This window comes from Lepisma saccharinum, chromosome 2 (genome assembly GCF_977018435.1).
Source record: "Lepisma saccharinum chromosome 2, izLepSacc3.1, whole genome shotgun sequence".
NCBI lineage: Eukaryota > Metazoa > Arthropoda > Insecta > Zygentoma > Lepismatidae > Lepisma > Lepisma saccharinum.
The window spans coordinates 194,400,570-194,420,917 of record NC_139230.1 but is presented as its reverse complement, the minus strand read 5'-3'; the positions used below and the strand labels follow the sequence as shown (position 1 = coordinate 194,420,917).

At 38.0% G+C, this 20,348-nt stretch overlaps 1 non-coding gene across 1 annotated transcript; it reads left to right on the top strand.

The window, feature by feature from the left end:
* The first annotated feature begins 6,450 nt into the window (after nucleotides 1–6,450).
* LOC145984567 (U6 spliceosomal RNA) lies at nucleotides 6,451–6,557 on the top strand. Its single transcript, XR_014441360.1, has one exon. It is a non-coding gene; the product is annotated as a U6 spliceosomal RNA (small nuclear RNA).
* Nucleotides 6,558–20,348: the final 13,791 nt, after the last annotated feature.

Sequence of the window (20,348 nt, the reverse complement as noted above, 5' to 3'; positions counted from 1 at the left end):
CGCAGGGGTCCGCCATTTTGAACAATTACTGTAACGTTTTCGTCGTAGAGTGCTACGATACACTGTAGTATCTTCCGTATTAAATCTACAAGCCGCATATTTCAGCTGTCTTATTCCACTGCCATATCAAGCCCCAAATAGTTTTGGCTCATAACTTCTTAATGGTGCTATTCCGGACTGGGGGTCCTTATCTCATATTGGTCCTTGGGTCAGTCTCCATCCACCCTGCAAGTTTGAAACAAGGTCACGGAAACACCCTGTATACATTCCTTGTGTATTAATTGTAATACACTTTAAACTGAAGGTCCAGTCTCGATTAGCCCTACTGTGCATAAAGTGGACTTAAACACACACACTAAATAAAAAATTAATAATGTTTAAATTGTGATATTGTAGGACACCTTTACTTCAGACCAAGAAACAAAAATCTGATTTTTTCAGACTTCTGATCAATTTTAATTTTAGGCCCTGCGCCCACTTAGGGCCGACCCTGGCTCAGGCTGGAAGAAATGGTTTGAGGTGAACTCTGCGTCGGTGGTTACGGCTTCTACGATTCTCTCTCTTTGTCCCATTTTCTCTCTTTCTCTCTCTTTCTCTCTTGCAGCCTCGATGGCTATTGTCCCCTCTTGTCTCTTTCTCTTTCTTTTCTACTGTTTTCTCTACTTGTCATTCCCGTTCTCCCATTTTTACTCTGTTTATACCTTACTTTCCTCTTTTCTGTTTTCCTCCTTTCTCCCCTTCCTCTGTTTGTTTTTCCTCTCCCTCTTTCCGCCTCGACCTTTCTTCTCTTCTGCGGAGTGGTTAGCATATCCCCCTTCACTTGCCACTGACGATGATACGTTGAAGAACGGCGCACATTATGGCAACGCAAGGGCAGGATTACATGCTTAACACGCTGACTGTTCGTTCCCTCTGCTCGTTTGCTCTTCAACATTCGACGACGACAATTTTGGAGAAGAGAAGAATTAATTGATTGATTGATTTGCTTTATTTTACTTCGCTTTTTGTGCCACTTTTTGCTAATTTGCGAAGATGGGGATGAGTGATGATTTGATGAAATTGTTGAATGGACACTCACAAACATCCATGTCCAGGCCGGGATTCGAACCCGGGACCCATGGTGTCGAAGCACGAAGCACTAACCACTCCACCAAGGGAACCGGCTAATAACAATCTCCAGAACAGGGCCTTAGCGAAGAATTAATCTTCATTTTAAAACTGACGCTCTTTCTAAAACTACAGCCGGACAAATACTAACTACACTGTCGTCTTAAAGATAAAAAAATCAGTCCCGATTAGCCTTACTGTGCACAAAGTGGACTTAAAACACCAAATCAAACCAAATCAAAGCCTTAAAGATAAGATCTTCTCACCTAGTTCAAAGCCGAGGCTGTAAACGGGAACTCGGCACACAGGCCAAATAGGACAATATCCATCTCCATGGAGGATTATACTTCTTGTTGGTGTAGGCACCAGGGCCTCGTTAGTCTGCAAAATTTTACGAGGAAGAGGTAGACGATTCGGTGCCTTCCGCAAAAATCACTCCTTGCTCCCTAGACAGGGAATCGAACTCGGATCCTTTGGCAATTAGGGCGCATGTGTACGTACAGTGGAATCGATGAGTATTACCGTGTAAATTGTCCAAAACTATTTTCATTAATTTTTCTCTCACATCCTATGTTTTTTAGCGATGGATTCTTATGTATGCTGGTGCAGAAGTCTTCCTTTAATTCTTGAAGCTCTAACTAACTAACTCTCTAGCCTTCTTAAACCCGAAGGTTCATGGCTGCAGCAACACAGGCCTTCCATCTTTCCCTATCTTGAGCAAGATCTATATACTCTTTTCCATCCCTACCGATTTCCCTTAGGTCCATCTCAACGTTGTCCCTCCATCTTCGTCTTGGCCTTCCTACAGGTCTCTTACCATCAGGTTTCCCAACAAGAATCCTGTAAACTCCTCTTTCCTCTCCCATTCGTGCCACATGGCCTGCCCACCTAAGTCTTCTTGATTTAATCATTCTAATAATATCTGGACTTGAATACAAATTATGTAGTTCTAAATTATGTAACCTTCTCCACTCCCCTGTCTCCTCATCCCTTTTAGGTCCAAAGATTTTCCTAAGGATCTTATTTTCAAATACTCTCAAGTTATGTTCCTCTTTCAATGTAAGGGACCAAGTTTCACATCCATATAATACTACAGGCAAAATTACTGTTTTGTATATTTTAACTTTTAGTTTCTTAGATATTAAACGAGAAGATAAAAGTTTATGAAGAGAGAAGTAACATGCATTTCCTGAATTAAGCCTACTTTTTATTTCCTCTTTAATATAATTTTCATTTGTTAATATTACTCCTAAGTATTTGAATTTGGAAACTGGTTCAAACGAGTTGTTATCAATAATTAGATTTTGATTATTACCTAACACTTGGTTTCGGCCTGTAAGCATATATTTAGTTTTCTCTTTGTTAACTTCCAAACCTATCTCTTTAGCAGTTTTGAAAAATATTTTAGCATTATTCTTAATTGTATTCACATCATCCCCCAGTATGTCTACATCATCTGCATATGCTAACAACTGAGTCACACCATTTAATTTTAGTCCTTCTTTAGTTTCTTTTACTTTCCTAACAGCATATTCTAAGGCAAAATTAAAGAGCAATGGAGATAATGCATCTCCTTGTTTTAACCCATCATGAATTGTAAATTTGTCAGACATATTAATACCCACACGAATTTTACTTTCTGTTTCACTGGTGCATACTTTTATCATACTAACAAGCTTCTTAGGTATTCCAAACTCTACTAATATATTATATAGTTTATCTCGTTTGACTGAATCATATGCTTTTTTAAAATCAATGAATAGCTGATGGACATTTTGATTATATTCCCACTTTTTTTCAAGTGTCTGTCTGATGTGAAAAATTTGATCTGTAGTTGATCTGTTACGTTTAAATCCACATTGATAATCACCTATAATTTCATTAGCATATGGGGTTAGTCTTGTTAAAAGAATGTTAGATAATATTTTATATGTTGTTGAGAGTAGAGAAATTCCACGGTAATTATTGCAGTTCATTTTATCACCTTTTTTAAACACAGGAACAATTATGGATTCTTTCCACTGTTGAGGGATTTCTTCTTTTTTCCATATTAAACAAATTAATTTATGAATTTGACATATTAATGAATTTCCACCATATTTAATTAACTCAGCTGGTATTAAATCAATGCCAGGTGCTTTGTTATTCTTTAGCCTTTTAATAGCATCTTTAACTTCAGTCAAGTTAGGTTCTGGAACTAAAGGTTCTGCTGTGTGTACTTCATTCACTTCTGATTTATCTCCTACATGGACATTTAAAAGGTCATTAAAGTAGTTCTTCCATCTATTTAGAATATCACTTGGGTCAGCTAGAAAATCACCGTCTTTATCTTTTATCAAGTTTACTTTAGGTTGCCACCCCTTTCTAAACTCATTTACACCTTTATATAAATCTCTGATATTTTTATTTTTGCTCTTTGTTTCAATTTCGTTAATTTTGCTTTTCAAGTAATCTCTTTTTTTACTTCTAAACGTGCGGTTAACTTCTCGCTTTATTCTATTATAATTGTTTAGATTTGTATCATCACAGTTATTTAACCACCTAAGTCTAGCCTGATTTCTTATTTCTATTAGATTATGACATTCATTATCAAACCATGGCTTACTTTTTCTCGGTTTATGGTATCCTATACTTTCTTTAGCTGCTGATTCTATTGCATTACGTATGTGCTCCCAATTCTTATTTACGTCTGTTTCATTTATATTTTCATCATCATTTAAATCCTGCAACACATCAAATCTATTTGACAGTTTAATTTGGTAATCTTTCTTAATTCTTTCATCAGTAAACTTTCCTGTATCAAATTTTAGAACTTTTAGATTTTGTTGCTTATGATTTATCACTGAGAGTCTCTCTCTTAATTTAGCAATTACTAAATAATGGTCACTGGCACAGTCAGCACCTCTATGTGTACGAACGTCAATTATACTAGTATGCCTTCTCTTATCAATGAGAATATGATCTATCTGATTATGAGTTTTACCATCTGGAGAAGACCAGGTATATTTATGGATATCTTTATGTTTGAAAGTGGTACTTTTCACAATTAAATTCTTTGAGGTTGCAAAAGTAATCAATCTTATACCATTATCATTACTTAATTCATGAAGACTTTCTTTACCAATCGTGGGTTTAAATGTCTCTTCTTTGCCAATTTGTGCATTACAGTCACCTAACAGAATTTTCATATCATACTGAGAAAATTTATCAAAGACCTGTTCTAACTCTGTATAAAAATCATCTTTAGTATTATCATCTTTATCTTCCGTTGGTGCATGTATGTTTATTAAAATAATTTTACACCACCTACCCTGTAAAACTGCATATGATATCCTATCATTAATAAATTCTACTGTTTTAAGAGCCGAGATAATTCTATTATTTATAAAAAAGCCTGTTCCAAAATTATGATTTTCAGTACCACCATAGAAAAAGGTATAATTTTTAGTTTTACAATTCCCTTCTCCTGGCCACCTAACTTCCTGGACAGCTACTACATCTAATTTATACTTAACTATCTCATTAACTGTACACTGAAATGCCCCAGGCCGGTAAAGGCTCAGAACATTCCAGGTGCCTAATTTAATATATTTATTCCTAATGTAGATCTTATCCTTAGTCCAGAGACCTCCCAAAGTAGTCCCCACCCGGAGATCCGAACGGGGGACTATTTTACCTCCGGAATATTTTACCTTGGGAACATCCATGGCCTTATATTGTTGTTTCTTGACATGTGTTTTTACAGTGCAGAGTTGTCAGCTCTACGCCTAACCCCCAATATGAATGGAGGAACTACTACACAAGACAAACACAAACACATTAGACAGCACAATTACTACACAAGACGAACACAAACACATTAGACAGCACAACTACTACACAAGACACACACAAACACATCACAATTCTTGAAGCTCTTATTGGGTCAAATTGTGCACGAATATGGTGATGGACAATTTCCACGGTAATACTCATGGATCCCATTGTACCACTAAACACGCTCGGCAACGAGGTGTAGGCTATACGTTTGACTAATAGATTGCACAGAATAATGTTTCACGCTACGTTGATGGAATCCAGGACGACTCCTATTAGGTTAATTAGTAGAGAATACTTTTCGCAGCAATGTAATATTCATTTTACATTTGTATTTGCGTTTATCAGAAACGATTCAAGAACGAAGAGCTTCATAGGACAACGTTAATCATAGTATTCCTTCTCCCTTGAAAAAATCAGTATTTGTTTAATGTGTTCAATAAAATTATTAAATTCTCCACATATTTAACATATAATAATAATAAGGAAAATAATAATCATGACACTGAGGAAAATGATAAGATTGGTAATTAAACGCGTGCTCAGTTCTTTGAAGGTAGTACGTTTAGTATATTATTATATACCTGCAACTTACACTTTCAAACCTGTAATGACAGCACGTAACGCATATCAATCATATATCAACTACAGTTTCCATATCACATGTCTCCAATAATCACTTGCAAGGCATATAAACATATAACTCATCCCCTCTCCAAATTGCCATATAAGTGGTAGCATCTTTTTAACCCTCCCTGTATTGTACGAGTACTCGCGAGTTGCGACCGCCATTTTGTAGGTTAAGAACCTTGATTGGCACTTCAAATGGCATTAGGGTAAATTTCTAGCCTTAAAGTGCTCCATGATTTTGGAATTACTTATCACGCTTAAATCTTTTCAAAACAGATAACATCCGGTGAACGCACATAGCGGTTCGGATCCCGCTTTAAACTGTAGGTTCAGTCCCAATTAGGCTTTCTGTGAGGACTTAAAAATAAACTCAAACAAACAAACAATAACCACGCTTATGGAATCAGAAATAAGGTATTGGTGCTGACTACGGTTTGGCGCCCCCGAGGGCTTCGCCTCGGGCATCCACCCGGGACACCCAGTCCTAAAGCCGCCCCTCCACACATTACATATGAGTGTAGAATTTTGGATTAGAAGTATGCATGACTTTCAATACTGAGAGCACTGATGTGTAATGATTACATATTAAGATAAGAGATGGCGCAGTATTACATAGTTTAATTACAATGTAAATTCTCCATCCTTAGCTGATAAATTCAGAAAATTTTCAAAGATTTAAATTCGAATTAGAAAGCAAAGAAGCTTTTAGACATTACTACGTCATTAGTTTTTCCAAACAGGAAAAAAGCAACTGTACCATAAAATCGTCAATGTAGGAATACCAATGGCCTATTATAAGAATGAGACAAGAAATCTTTAGGCAGACTAAATATAAATTCTACCATTTCCATATATGTGATATTTTGAAAGTCTTATACAACTGAGGTTCACCCCCAGATACTCGCTTCGGCGGTACATATATTAAAATTGGAACAATATAGAGAAGAGCAGCATGACTCCTGGACAAGGATGACATGCAAGATCGTGAAGCGTTCCACACATAAAACTCTCAGCGCAAATTCTGCAAACACTGACACGTCACACAAGTTCGGCAAAACAAAAGATGGTAACAGTGAATCCCTACAGACAAACGTATCGAATGCCAAATAACCAAAATGGAAAAAAGAATTACCGTTTCCACAACGTGCTGTCTCTTTTAGTATGATACCAGTGGAAAGAAGAAACGACTGTCAGTATGAAATCTGGACATGCGGTTCAGGTTTACGTTCATATTGTTACAGCAAATTTTGAATCTGAATTTAAAATTTTGGGTGCGTCAGCACTTAGGCTATTTTGCACCCATCACATTATACGGGATCCTGCCTCTTATCAGAACTAAAATAGCAACTGTAATATCGTGTAATTAAAATATTAAAACATTCTGACTTCGGTTAAAAGCTGAGGCTGCAAACGGGCATTCAGCACACCTAAGATCAAAACACAGGACAACACAGAATTATACTTGCCACAGAGCCAGTCGCCAGAGCCTCGTTTGTCTGCAAAAAGCGGTCCAGGATGTACTACGTGGAAGTGAGGTCGACAATTGGGTGAACTACGTGGAAGGTCACCCCTTACACCCTTACACCTCTGTTACAGCAAATTGTCCATCGATTTCTTCTTCTACGTTCTATGCTTTCTTAGGGAATGAAATTCCACTGACATTAGAACAGACGTTTTCATCAACAAATGAAGTCAATTAAAGAACAAATTATTTGAAATACACTAGAGAAGTTCAAACATTGATTCATTGAATTTTTGTTTAAGTCCCCTTTATGTACAGAAAGTCTTAAGGGACTGGATCTACAGTTTAAAGTGGGATCCGAACAACTATGTGCCTCAACCGGGTGCATGTAAAACCGTGCCCATGAGTTTCATAAGAAATCGTGTGCTCGGGGCCTCCGCAATGGCGTAGTGATAACGTCGTCGCCTTGTAATCAAAGGGTCCCTAGTTTAATACCCCATGGAGGCATATTGCACGTAGTTCTGGCCCAAATTTAAACTGTAAGTCCATTCCGGATTACACTTACTGGACATTAAAGGGACTTATAGAAAAAAAAAGGAATAAAGAAATTGTAGGATGCATGGCCTATTCAATTATACTGTTAAACTTTTTACATACTGCTCTCTAAAATTAGGTAGATCTGCATGTACATATTCTGTAATAAATGAAACAAGCAACATCAATTTGAACATAATAAGAAACTGTCGAATGAGTGTGTTTTTTTTTGTGTGTGTGTGTGTGTGTATAAAAATTACAGCATATTTTGACTTCTGTCTTTTAAAAGTTCTATGAAATTTTCCTCAGTTGTATAAATATTCTTCTGAGTACAGACTTTGATATGCCAGATACCTTGATAGAACTTGAGTCATCTTATTTTCAAGATGCGACACTCAAAGACTTCGTGGGAGAGATGCTGGATGTATCTCAGTCACGTTCAATGAGGAAGCGACGAAAATATTGTTCACTAAATCGTGTCCATTTCCAGACGTTTATTGTCCTAGAGACAAGGAACATCTGGAATATCAAATCTGCTTGGAAGGACTCGCTTTGCGTACTTCCGAACCTGCATCTTCAGTTTCCATGTGGGTACATTCGGAAGCGTGCGTAGACATGGCAGCATCATTCCATTGTAAGGAAAGCACCAAACAATGTATGACAGATGAACTACGGAACATCAACATTGCATCTGTAGCGCTCTCGCTGCTTGGAAACCAATGTTCCTGGTTTGCTGTTACGGTTTTCTTTGTAATAAATATCTCGGGATCTATTGGCAGAGACCTGTTGTAAACGCGATACTCTGGACTTGCTTGAGTTCTTTGCTGCAAGTAAATATCAGTCGAGAACCTGAACGGAAGCGTGGTAGAATCATGTTACGGCTTTCGAAACTAGTTCAGTCATGTCAAAGAAGGAAAGAGAAACAATCGAAATTAAGAATTGAGGAATTGTAGCTTTCCTGGCGACGTGATTCGAACAAATGTTCTCGGGCAGGATTAAATCGAGGTTAGCGTCCAACGTTTCGAGTGTATATATTGTTCTCATCATCATGAGAGAGAGAGAGAGGGGGAGGATCTCAGCAGGGGATACGTATGATTAGCACCACGATCTGGTCGCCGGTACCTTCCAGTGCCTCCGAGGGCCCATTGCTGGGATTTTGGGTGAGGCTATTATGAACCTATTATGTTGGGATCGACAAAAAATCTACCAGCGATTATCCACACCGAGGATCCAACCCTGGTTTCACGAGTGTCTATTCTGGTGGAGTGGCTAGCGTTGCGCGCTTAAAAGACAGAGGTTCTAGGTTCGAAACTTTGGCCAGCATGCATGCTAGGCATGCCTTTCTATTGTTTTTAATATCGATTTCATCAATTCATGATTCATCCTTATAGACGATATTAACCTTAGAGAGAAGAAAAATGTTAAAAATTCACAAAAATAAAAATTACAGCATAATATCATGGGAGTGTGCGGACCCTCTGATTAAGGGGGTCAAAACCTTAATGAGACACCGTTTTATTGTATTAATAGGTATGAAAGGGACGTATGTAGTGAGTCTCCGGACCCACAGAAAATCCAATTAGTGTAATAAATATACATATTTTCCACATAATATTAGTGTCCCTTCAAAAAATTGCTTCAATTTGAAGTTACCATGTTCCTGCAATGGCCTTGCAATAATTAACATATTACTGGAACTGAAATGAAATTTGATGTGCGAGATACGGAATTTATTGCTATATTTCATTTTACAGGGGGGTGGCCCCTTGCCCCACCCTATCGGACGTTCACGGATTGTCCAATTTCATAGGAGAATACGTATTTTTTTTCTAAAAGTTTAATATTGTTTCATAACGACGATGAGATTTCTCTACACTAACTTTCTAAGTGAAATAATTAGCGGGGCAACTGCCCACCCGTGCGCACGCCTATGCATAATATATTAGAATGATGGACATTCCAGACACACATTACATATGAGTATAAAAGTTTGGATTCAAGTATAAGTACATGAGTTTTAACAGAGAATGTTGGTGTGATTTCAATATACAGGGAGGTTATTTCAGTCGTTCACCGCCAGCGTGACGGCCGGTCGGCGGACTCTTCATGTAACAGGTCCCGGCAAATTGCGTTCAGGAAGTCCGTAACAGAAACCGCTTGTTTTGTAATGTTTCCACTTTTCACAATTACAATTGAAATAAGCACGTACCTTGTCGCAAGGATGCTGTGTGTGTGTGGAAAAGGTGTCCTCCCAAATACAAATATTTCTGGCACCTTATTTCTGACAGAAAATCTTAGATTAGACATCGCTACTTTATCCTCAGTTGTCAGAAAGGGAAGACAGCATCCCGGCGCATAAAGCAAACCGAAAGCGTAAAATGATATTTAAAAGTAATAATAATGATGATCACTAACCTCTTGTGTTATAAGAGATGTTGAAAATGACCTCCTTTAACAGCAATACAACACGTTTCTTAGGTTCAAGAGATCCTGTCTATCGTAAATCCCTGACCACTTTTCAGCAAGAATTCGTTTTCACGTAATTATCGTACATAAAACTCTCTGTTCAAGACTATATTTGTTTAACGACATAACTAATGAATGAATAACAATTAACACACAATAAAGCACTAGCACTAGCAATAACACAGTATAAAAAAACACGCGTAACTGATAAACGCAAACAGAAGTGAACATGAGGGTACGGAACACTCACTACGTCTGGTAGACGACAGTGTTGCTAACCATTTTTCGGCAATGTCCCTACAACTGACCAAATGTCTCTACGCCAAGTAAAGCGACTAAAAAAATTATCACCTCATGAGCATGCAAAACAGAAGATAAAATATACACATTTACTTACCAAATCTTTCTGCTCGGTGCTTCCACAATTAATGAAGGAGCGAATTTACATTTGCCTATCCTAACTTAACCTAACCGTACCTGGAAGCGGCCCCGGCGCCTACCCAGCGTCGAATAACATGGGTACCTGGGGGAAACCCTGGGGGGTAAAGGCGGTCAGGGGCGTGATGCTGATCACATCACCCCCACTCACGACCGGATCAAGAAAGTGTGGGGCGTTACCCTCACACCCCCTATACGCCTTCATGGCGTGGTGCTATGCACAGGGGAACACTTTACCTTTTTTGTACCTGAATGGTTCGTGGGGCTATCCGTCAATGGTTTGTTGGGCTACCCGTTTTTCGAGCCCAAATTTTAACTATGTTTGCCTTGCCTAACCTAACTTAACCTAACCTTACCGAGAATGCTCAGTGGGGCTATTCCTGAATGGTTTTGCGGTAATTGTGATTACGAACCGATAAAAAATATTTTTTTCGTAGCACTTTAACATCATCGAAGACGCCATTTTCGTATCCTGCAATTTTATGATTGATGTAATGTTGCCAAATTTACCTGTAATCAAATCAGTTCTTCTACATCGTGATTGTCGCTGTCACATGTAAGCATGTTCTTTGGGCAATATACTGAAATGAATAAGTTTATTAATTAGCCCTCCTGCACACTCCACCTAACAATCTGTATAACATTAACAACTTTTTTTACTGTTCTCTTCCGCTATTCTTACACAATCCATGCTCTCCAAGTATGAAATCAACAGTGTGGCAACGCTGTAGACAGCGTAACTAATTGTAATTTGTTCATATCAACAAATATGGCTACCATACTTGTATACGGAGAATCATTGCGAGAATTGAAATGCTTATTTTACAACTTCTACACGTTAATTAACATTTTTTCCCCCTCACCCCAACATGTTAACTTGAGATAAATTATCACGACTAATTATTTCGTGAGTATAAGACGTAGCATAGAAATTACAGAAGGGTCCGGTATTGTAAATTCTTGCCTTAATGAATAATAGGGGTGTGCGGGACAGAATGTTTTGGGTGGGGACGGGATCGGGACGGTAATTTTTTTAAATCCCGACATTCGGGACTGAAAAATTTGCAATTTCCCGACCAAGTCGGAAAATTTTCTGGACGGGAAATGTTCGAAATTTCCCGAAGCACTGGAAATCTCGAATTTTACAAGTCATTTTCACTTTAAGTGATTGTTTTTGCATTTCTAGAATAAAAACTTACAATTTTCGATAAGTTCCAGAAACTTACAAGGCAGAAAACGTCGAGAATTAACGACTTTTTAAAGTAAAGGATCCCGCACACCCCTAATGAATAACGTTGAGTCGTTTACTGTTGATTATGTTATTTGAAGTCATACATGCTGCTGCTGTGCAGAGATAGATGTTGGTTGGTGATGCTGTATTTCCTGCAGTCTTTAACAATTCTGGTCCCATTTTATTTCCCTTTTTTGTTTTTGTATCACTTAACATTGAAAATATTCTTTCCGTTTCCGCTTTAGAATGTGGCAATGTTAGCACTATTTTCGCGAGAGTGGAAATGTTTTCAAAAAGGAACTTGCCTTGAAAGTTTTTGGTAACCGATAACATGTTCCAAAATTCTGATGGAGATTTGTTAGTTAGTTCTTTTTTCTCCTCTTCGCTAAAGTATCCAGATAAACTAATTCATAAAATGTCATTTACCAAGATTGAAAAAAGTACCTACGTTTTCCCTCATTTGGCAAAATCTGTCCCTGCGTTCCTACGCGGGCGAAATTTAGTGAAAAGTCCCTATGCTTAGGGACATGTCCCTACGGTTGGCATCACTGCCGACACGTGCAGTATGAAGCACCCTCTCGCGGCTGACAGACAACTCACCCAACCCCCGATAAGCTGCCGGCGCTGTCGCGACAACTGAGGATAAAGTAGCGATGACTAATCTAAGATTTTCTGTCAGAAATAAGGTGCCAGAAATATTTGTATTTGGGAGGACACCTTTTCCACACACACACACACAGCATCCTTGCGACAAGGTACGTGCTTATTTCAATTGTAATTGTAACTGTAATTGTGAAAAGTGGAAACATTACAAAACAAGCGGTTTCTGTTACGGACTTCCTGAACGCAATTTGCCGGGACCTGTTGCATGAAGAGTCCGCCGACCGGCCGTCACGCTGGCGGTGAACGACTGAAATAACCTCCCTGTATAATGCGATAAGAGATGGCGCTGTAGAGCAATATTTAATTAGAACGAAGTTCTACATCTGTGGCCGTTAATTTGAAAATATTTTCAAAAATTTATATTAGAATTAGAAAGCATAAACATTTTTAAAGATTGCTACCTTATTAGTTTTTTAAAACGGGAAGAAAATCCATTTATCATAAGGTTCTCGCTATGAAAATTAGGAGGCTGTCTTATAATAAAGAGACCAAAGAAATCTTACGGTATGGGTAAACTAACGCTCTTTTCCTTTCTCTGTTAGGTGCATTTGAATCTATCCCGCACTTTTTGGAAAAGGGACCAAATGGTTCCTTCATATTAATGAATATAACTAATAATAATTATAATAATAATAATAGATATAATCAGTGGCGTAGTCGTAAAATAAATGGTGTCATGCAAACTGCATCACAATGACATAGAACACTATAGGTCTTGTCTAGTCTTACGGCGGGCGGCCTAACATGCTTAGCTGCAACGTAAGTGGGGAGCGGGGAATACACAGCAGACCAACCAGAAAACAGCGCTGGCGCCGAGAGTTACGACGTCGCGGGAGGAGGTACTTCGCGCATCTCGTTCTGCAGGCTGTTGTGTTTCATATCGATGGATTGGTCGTTGAAATTGTATTTTTTATTATAATTATAATATTTATTACAATTATTATTGTAATTGTCATCAACCAGAACGGCGCCCTGGTGAGCTTTAGCACCACTGAATGCAAGAATTCAATACATATTACAAAATATTATAATGTTGGTGATTACACTAGAGAGCAGTCATTTTGTATCCTGTTAGCGAATAGGAACTAATTTCGGTATGCTGATTTCGGATTTGCTACTCATTTTGCTCCATCACGTACCATTTTCGAGATATGCGTGACGTCATATTTAGTGGCTACACACTGTAAAAAAAAATAGCATCACTTCATTATTTTTGGTCGTCAGCATTTCGCTCGTGAATTATCAGTTGTTTTATTAATTTAATTCGACTTGTCGATTTGTTTTCCTAACAATTATATAAAACACTATATCTGTACAATATATTTTTATTATTTAAGTCATAGTTACGTACATAATGCACTTGACAGAACTAATATCAAAATTATTGCAAATATAGCTTGTGGAACGTTCTCGCACAAAGACAATTTTTACAAGTAAAAAGATTGAACAAAGGTTTTAAATGCATCATGATATGTCAATTTGAAATGATAGTAAGTAAATACATTGACTAGTACTTAGTGTGGACACCCCTGGCCTTCCTAAGTGCTTCCAACCTTCGAGGCATGCTGTGAATGAGATTTTGACAATATTCCACCTCAATTTCATTCCAAACATGTACAATTGCTGCCATAAGTTCCTCTATTGACCTGTACGTCTGATTACCAAGTTTGTTGCACATAATAGCCCACAGGTTTTCTATAGGATTCATGTCTGGAGAGTTGGACGGCCACCAAAGTCTTTCAATATTCATATCATGAAACCAGTTATTCACCACCTGAACACGGTGACAGGTTGCATTATCGTCTTGAAAAATGAAGTAGTCCAAATTCTGTCCAGAATAATGATCTCCTGCAGTTTGCAGAACTTTCCGATTCAGGATTTCCAGATATTGATCAGCCTTAACGGTCCATGTGCAAATATGCATCCTGCCAATCCCTTTTGCAGAGAAATATGCCCAAATCATAACACTGCCACAAAACTTTTGAGTTTCTAAACTACAAGATTTTGCAAGTTCTTCTCCCTTCCGCTACCACAGTTTAACTGAGCTGTCATTCCCCAGCAATTTAAATCGTTTTTCATCAGACAATATCACATGTTGCCAATCTATATCATTACATGCGCCGTAACATGTGACAAACTCACGTCTAGCTTTTGCATGTGCGTCAGTTAGTCTGTTTTTTTTACGTGGGACGTGTTTAGAAACACCCTGTTTCTTTAGTCGGGATACTACAGTAGCATGAGTAAGATTAACTCCCACCTTATTTTGAAGTTTATGTGCAATTTGGCGTGAACTCATTCCTCTGTTCTTCAGTGCCATGTCCTTTATCATACGATCCAGTCAAGGTAGGAGTTCTTTCTGCCACAGTGACTTCTCAGTGATGATTTTCCATGTTCTTGTTACTTTTGCAGGCAGCGGCTAACTGTGGATTGATGCATTTGAAGTTGTCGACCAATTTCTCTCTGAGAATGACCATCCATATGCAAAGCAAGAACCATTCCTTGCTTACGTGGTGAAATGTCACACTTTCTGCCCATTGTTTTCGAGAAAACACGCTCAAATACACTACACACCACCAGAACACTTCACAAATATGATAACGTATCCAAACTATCAATAATGAACATGTAGTTGCAACATAAAACACGTCACAAGTTGCACTACTTCAATCGTTTCACAGATTCCTGACAATTGATTACAAAGCCTTGCAGCAGTAACTGATTGCAACACCCTCTAGCGGACACTCCAAACACTAAATCAACAAAAGAATAACACCACACTACGCAGTGAATCTAGACCAATGCTTCAATCAATTGATTTCAAGTTGTGCAGAAAAGATGCATGCATGCGAAACTCAAAATTGTCATCATCCGTAATAAGAATACAGTGATGCTATTTTTTTTACAGAGTGTATATCAGTGTATACCCGCTAAATTCTGCTTTTCGTGTAATCTGGCAACACTGCAAACTGTTTGCGTGTCAAATCAGTCGTGTCTTATGTGTTGGCATGTGAGGTTTATTGTAACCCCACTTTTGTTGTCACTGGGAGATCACATGCCTCACATGGTACATGTCATAGTTGTGCTGTAACGCTAAAAGAGTGGTTGAATGGCATTCATTGAATAGATGTAATAGATTGTTATACTTGTCGAACTGTAATGCGTGGCTATTAATCGAAGAATAAAAGCATGTGTAAATGCCGATGTGCTCTTCGCATTGAAGTCGGTACCACATATTGAGGGATTCCCAATTCCTAAATCACCATCCACCACAGTGGAATTGAACTTTCCTCGTGACCAGGAAATTCTTTCAAATATAAAAGATGGTGTTAGATAGAATAATACAGGTAGGTTACTTTTTTGCACGATAAATTTAAAATCTATTATTTCATCTCAAAAATAATTGAATAACATTGCCAGATGTAGGCGCACCTGGTACTGGACTCAGACACGACCAATGTTGCCAATACATTTCGTATTTTTTTTTTAAATAAAAAAACCTACTCTTTCTATGAATGTGGCATAATTAACACCACAAATCGTCTGTAATGCACAGAATTACTGCCACATCCCCTAATGTGCCTTTATGGCATGGTGCTATATGCACGGCGAACTTGACTTTTTTTTATTTCTCTGCATAGAATGCATAAATATGTATCGTTCTTTTTCCAATTCGATAAATACACATTGAGACCATCGACATACGTCAAAAATATCTGTCTTTTATCCATGTTTTTCTTTCCTTCGTACAATATATTTTTTAAACCTTTATTCCATACTGAACGTTCATGCAGAGAATTATTTTCGTGTTTAATGTTTATAGAATAACTAATGCAAGGTTCATGTCTCTATCGTTTTTTGTACAAAAGTTAAGAACATTCAAAATCTCGGTTAAATGACTTTTGAGACACCCTGTATATCTCGGAAATGTGACGCGATACAGAATATTTTGAGACTCTCTGAATTCCCCGCACCGAAATTAGTGAAGAACACGTTATTTCATCCAGCATACAGAAAAAAAGTTGAAATATGTTCTCTAGTGTTATCGGTGGAGATGCATTAGAAATTGATCGAGATCATAGTAGAAAAGTCAGTTCAATACCACGGATACTTCTGGGCTGTAATGATTCCATTTGAAGGTTAATGGGAGTGTTACAACCCAGAAGCGTCTGTAACTATTGCTTTCAGAATTTCATCATTTTACTGTTGTTCGGGGATTATAAAATCAAAATTAATGTACGCTGTATTATTGTATATTTTTGGATAGAGTGCATTTCTTTTCCTCAAACTCAATTTATTGTATTACTTTAATAACATTATTGAGGGCTAACAAAATATATAATTGTTGTGGATGGATTTCTCTAAAATTTTGTTACATTAACGGATGTAGTTTGATTTTTATTGTTATTGATTTGCTTTATTTTACCTTGCTTTTTGTGCCACTTCTGGCTAATTTGCGAAGATGGGGATGAGTGATGTGATGAAATTAATGAATGGACACTCACAAACATCCATGCCCAGTCCGGGATTCGAACCCGGGACCCCTGGCGTCGAAGGATGTAGTTTAAGACCAAACTACCCCTTTAGGCGGTTTGTAAGATTATTATTTGTGAGAAACATAACTCAAATTGTTTTCTTCCTGGAAGGTTGATCGTTAAGTATGCAGGGCCGTGTGTGTATTTTTTACTATTTTGTTAGAAAGTATATCATGCAATAAAAATGCAAAAGATCCTGGACTAAATAGCTATTTGGCCATATGCTGCCTCTCCCTCCTCCAATAAAGAATGCTGGATGCAAAGTGAAAGATAATATTCCAGTTATTTATTATAGTGGAAAGTTTGTTCTAAGTTCAGTTTATTCTCAAATAGGCTAATCGGGACTGGATTCAGAGTTAACATTTGCCTCCGGCAGGGATCGCACTCCGGATTACTTGATTACAAGGTGACAGCATTTACAACTACGCCATCCATGAGGCCCTCACGAATATATAATGCAAGAAAGCAACGCATTAGCTCTATATACTGTGGCATACGGAAGAAATATACTGTTGTAGAAACTTAGCGAAAAATGCAGGTTTGAACAGGATTTGAACCTGTTCAGAATTCTATGGTAGTAGAATTGAAAATGGAAAGTTGCTGTTGCCTATTGTTCTCGTTGAAGACGTGTTCATAAAAGTTTTAAACAAGTTTGACATGTTTGACATGAAGTGAATAGAAGTGGAGGGTGCATAAATTATGTTAATTTGTTGATCGATTGTTTTGCTTAATTTTACTTCGCTCTTGGTGCCACTTTTGGCTAATTTGCGAAGATGGGAAGTGATGATATGATGAAATTGATGACGCCAAGGCCAGGATTCGAACTCTGGACCCCTGGTGTTTTGTTATTTTGTTGTAAACTAAAAGGACGAAGGGGAAATGTAAATGAAAACAATATTTTTGTATATTTATATAAAAGAAACCAGATTTTCATTGTAAATATATTAAATCAATATCGCCCGCGTTTTCACAATAGTATAAACGTGAGAGAGCAGCCGTTTCGAAGATAAAAGGTATACCCGAAAAGACGCAGCTGTCTGTGAACAAAATACATTTTAGTGAAACGGTTTTTTAAAGCGAAAGGGAACCCACTAGAAATGGAAATTGATTGAAAAGGCCTTTACAGTGCAAGCGTGAGAGCACAGCTATTTTCAAATGTACAAAAATATTTTCTTTTAATTTACTTTTCCTCTTCGTCCGTTTTGTTTACAACATAATCCACTTCTGTTTACTAAATGTCAAATTTGTTTACAACTTTTGTGAATACGTGTGCACCGAGCCGAGAACAATAGCCAACAGCTACGTTCCATTTTCAATTCTATACTACTTATGGTGGGCAGTCTGTATGGCACGCAGGAGACCCGTGTTAAACTATGGTCAATGGCAATACATTAGCACCTATCTGGTTTAACCCAGCCTCCAATAATGTGTATCTAGAGGGATAAAGTTGCCGGAGCGTGGTGCTTATTTCCATGACCGACGTCGTCGTCTACACTCCGTATATGTCTTGACCATGAACTTATGGCAACTTTAACCCTCTTCTAGATACAAAAGCTCATTATCATATATTTCCCTCCGACACAAGTGTTGCGGTAATGACCGACTTGTCATTCGTTGAAACTCTGGTAATTTAAGAGAACTGTTTTACCTTATGCGTAGTTCTACCAGATGAATAACACGGTACATCGATTTAGAATTTAGAATATTTATAATACTAAATAATACATAATGGTATGTAGAACCGTAATTAAAACTGTCTAATACATTGTAGATAGTAGGAGACGCGCGCGTAGTATGTCGTAGGGCCGAGCTCACTCGAGCAAGTCCGTGAGTGTATTCGCTGCGCGCGCATGCGCCGCAGACGGCCCTCAGCAGAATGTTTTCGTTCCCGAACAACAAGATTCCGCTCGATATTCGCAGTTTGTAATGATAACAGTTCATGAAGTAAAGCTCGCATCACACGGAACTGGATTTCCAGTAGGTATGCCCTAGTTGGCGCTGGACTTGCTATCAATTTGCTAGTTTTCGCCTCACACGATACTTATCAGCGTACTTGTCGATAGACTTTTGTTCCCATACGAGGGAAGTTGTAATGGCGGCAGCGTGTAAAGTATACAATGTATCACTTCACATTTTTAAAAGCTGATAACTATTCAACCGAGAGGAATAACGTTTCGTATAAAACATTATTAGGTACAAAACAATGGCGCTGCTTAAATACATACTTTACAACGTTTACTGTACACGTATGGAAGCATATTTTAGTTGTTTCAAATGTAAACACCGTGCACTCAGCATAGTCAACGCGCCTTTCATGCTGTATACGTTATACATTGCTGGAGTAACACTCGGAAACCACAGACAAAAACGCTCTTTTCCACACTCACAGATTATCTTCACATGGCGAAACTTTGCTCTGATTGGCTGTTCCACAGAATCCAGTCGAGGAAAGCAAGTAGCAATTAGAACATGTCCTATTCCTCCAAACCAGTCAAGCAGTCAGCCAGGCGGCCATGATTGCTACCTAGAAAGTTAGTTCAGCGCCAACTAGGGCATTCCAACTAGAAATCCAGTTCCTTGTGATAGGGGCTTAAATCTGTCTGGAGCAATGATTAGTACCACTCAACGGCCTCAGTTGGGTATAACTTCAGCAACACAAACTTCAGCATCTTGTACAGACACGGACCCTTCTAGGTTGTAACGATTCCATTGAGGGACTCCCCGATGGCGCAGTGGTAGCGTCGTCGCTTTGTAATTAAGGGGTCCCTGGTTGGATAACCGGTGGAGGCACAAAGTGGTTCGGATTCCATTCTAAACTGTAGGTCCAGTCCCGATTAACCTATCTGTGCATAAAGTAGACTTAAAATAACAGTTTGTAGTCAATAGTGGGCAAAGTGTTCATCGTCATGTTCATTCATTCCGTATGAGGTCGAAAGTTAAAACATAAACGACAATAAGCAGAAGCAGACCTCTGTATTAATATCAGTGCGATTCAATTCCCTAAGAAAGCATACAACGTATTTTTCTATTTTTATTATTTGAGGTCGATTTCTTATCTCTTGGGCTAATTGCAACGATACTCACATAAAACTAAATGCTTCAAATCTATTTTATGGATGTATTTTATGTACAAACACAGATTGATGCACTAAAGTGTGTTTTTTCGCCTTTGCCCATAACGAGGTTTACAGTTTGATGGATTTTTTAATATTCTTTGTAAAGATAGCACCAAATTGTATCATATGATGCAAGCGAGTATTACTTTTATGTCGAGATGTACTTAAATGCATCAAATTATGCGTTTCTTGTTGCACCTTTCTTCATCTTTCTCAATGATGCACTTAAACCTTTGTTCTAAGCTACCGGCGCATTTATTTTTATCCGAGTAGGTATCAATGCTTATTAAGAGACGCAATCAAGGAGAAAGTCTTAACCACTCCTGCTTTCCCATTAAGTAAAGAGGGGTGCA